This window comes from Nycticebus coucang, chromosome 9 (assembly GCF_027406575.1).
Source record: "Nycticebus coucang isolate mNycCou1 chromosome 9, mNycCou1.pri, whole genome shotgun sequence".
Lineage (NCBI taxonomy): Eukaryota > Metazoa > Chordata > Mammalia > Primates > Lorisidae > Nycticebus > Nycticebus coucang.
In genome coordinates, this window is record NC_069788.1 from 102,416,998 (window position 1) to 102,419,498 (window position 2,501).

At 31.1% G+C, this 2,501-nt stretch overlaps 1 non-coding gene across 1 annotated transcript; it reads left to right on the top strand.

The window, feature by feature from the left end:
* The first annotated feature begins 238 nt into the window (after positions 1-238).
* On the top strand, positions 239-401 carry LOC128595255 (U1 spliceosomal RNA). The gene has a single exon (XR_008382894.1). It is a non-coding gene; the product is annotated as a U1 spliceosomal RNA (small nuclear RNA).
* Positions 402-2,501: the final 2,100 nt, after the last annotated feature.

A 2,501-nucleotide genomic window follows, 5' to 3' on the forward strand; every position in this document is an offset into this window, starting at 1 on the left:
TCGTCTTACATCATCGTCACTACCACTGCCACCATCGTCATCTTACTTCTGCTCACTATTGCCAAGAAACTTATTGAAAAGAATTCTTGACAAAAAAAAACAAAAAACAAAAAAAAAAACAGGGAAAATTATTCTGGTAATAAATGTCACAGGATTATCTCTCATTCTCAGTATTTAATCTGAGAATTTAATTTAATTGTGCTGTATAATTTTTGACTACTTTTAAAGATATTTTTCTATACTGACCTGGCAGGGGAGATACCATGATTACCAAGGTGGTTTTCCCAGGGCGAGGCTTATCCATTGCACTCGGATGTGCTGACCCCTGTGATTTCCCCAAATATGGGAAATTCGACTGCATAATTTGTGGTAGTGGGAAACTGCGTTGGTGCTCTCCCCTTAAAATAAAATAAAATAAAATAAAATAAAATGAAGATATTTTTCTTTAAAAAAAACAAAAACAAGAACAAACATATCCCCAAACAGGGTGGATTTCAAGTTTATTCGTCAGGGCAACCATTTATTTTTATTCTCTAAAATGAAATCGTTCATGTAAGTACAATACTTTAAACAGATAATGTGTGATGCTTTCAATTTGCATGAATATAGGGTTCTCTCTCCCTCAGTTTTTCTCTCGGCTGTAGAATTCACAAGCTGAGTACAAGCTCTCTCTGAAACATAATTTCCAAATTAATTTTTTTTTTGGCCTCCATACTCCTTAGCACCTCATAGTACCCCATAGTCTTTCCAGAACTCTATCTGAAACTTGTACATCTTCAAATTTAACCAAGGTTTTATTTAATTCTGATATCCTGCCTTCTGTAGGCCAATTTTAATCATTAAATTCTAGGAACAAATCCAAAAGAATATCAGTAAGAGACGCATTTCTTTGTCTCTTTGCCTCTGGAGAATGTGGGTTTTTTTCTTTTGTTGTTGTTGTGGTTGTTTTTCTGATTTGGTATAAAATGCAACTTGAAAATATTTTGAATTGTACAGTTGCTTTCAAATTGCCAAAGGCAATTTGTTCCAAGCATATTATCCTATGAATTTAAAAACCAAGTGTGTGTTAAAGGAAATTTTACCTCTATGTCTGTGATTAATTAATGCTAAAATCATCAAAATATACGATGAGAGTCATTTGATGTCCAAGTGCCTTTTTTTATGAGTTATTTTGATCTTTTCCTTTTTAATCAAGAATTTTAGGGGTTTTTTTTGTTTGTTTGTTTTTTTCTAAATCCAGCCATTAATAGAAGTTAACCATTAAAAAAAAGCCTTGGGTTTGCCTTGAAATGTTAAGCCTTACGGAATAAGGGAAATTTCAAATATGTTCTTTTCTATCAAAAATTCAGATTATTCTCTAGAATATAATTTAGTGTTTTTAAGATTATAAAATTGGTCCATTTATCTTGAAGGTAAGAGAATTAATGAGGTGATACCTGGCCAAGCAATTTCATTTCAGACTCTAACAGTATGATTCATATTTGTCGTTATTACTGGTTGTTGTATTTACTTTTATTGGTAAGATGAATCTGGTTTTAATTTATTATAGTTGCATTCACTGTTATTGCCATACTGAATCATTGGGACAGATATTGCCATATGATTCACACATCCATGAAATTCTGCTTTTTAATTGACCAAAGCATGGTAAAACTTTAGATTTCTTCAAATGTTCATGTGGGATTACTCCATAATTAATTTTTATTAGTTACAGTCATTGAGAGCTATGTGCCAGCCACTGTATTAAGTGTTTTAAAAAAACGTTTTCTTTTATTTTTAAAACAACTCTGTAAGCTAGGTATTATACCCAGTAGACCATAAGTTAGTGCCAGCACTTGAATTTAAATCTGGAACCATTGTGATTTCCTCTCCACCATTTGTCACAAGCTATACCAGACAGGGTCTAAAGAGAGTAAAAGTTTATCCCCTCCCATTGAAGGGATAAAAGCTACAAATTAGCTTTTCCTAAACTTCTTTAATTTCTACATTAATTCTATGGTCTTACTGACCTGTTTCACTCCCTCTCCCTTCTTAATATAATAATTTGATCAATATTTGACTATTCAAAAGTTTTAAATAAATATAAAATGTTTTGCTGTTTATTCTCTTAATTAAATATTCCATAAGGCTGTTTTAGAAGACAAGAAAGGGTATTTTTATTTCTGCTATTTTTTTCTAGAGAAGAAATTCAGGTTAACAGATGCAAATTGCTTATCTAAATCATAAAATTAACCAACAGTAAAACTAACGAGGGAATCAAGACTTCAGGTGAATGGGTAGCATTCTTGACACCAATATTTCACAGCCTGGGTAAATCAATTTGGGGGGTTAAAAATATTGACTACTATAAGAGATCTCTCAGATAAATATACTATATACAATATCTATCTGTTATATATGTATGTATGTACATATAGAATACTACATTGATTCATTATAGTAAATATTTAATTGTAATATGTAATAATAATATTGACTATGAAAATAAATACTCTAGGTAT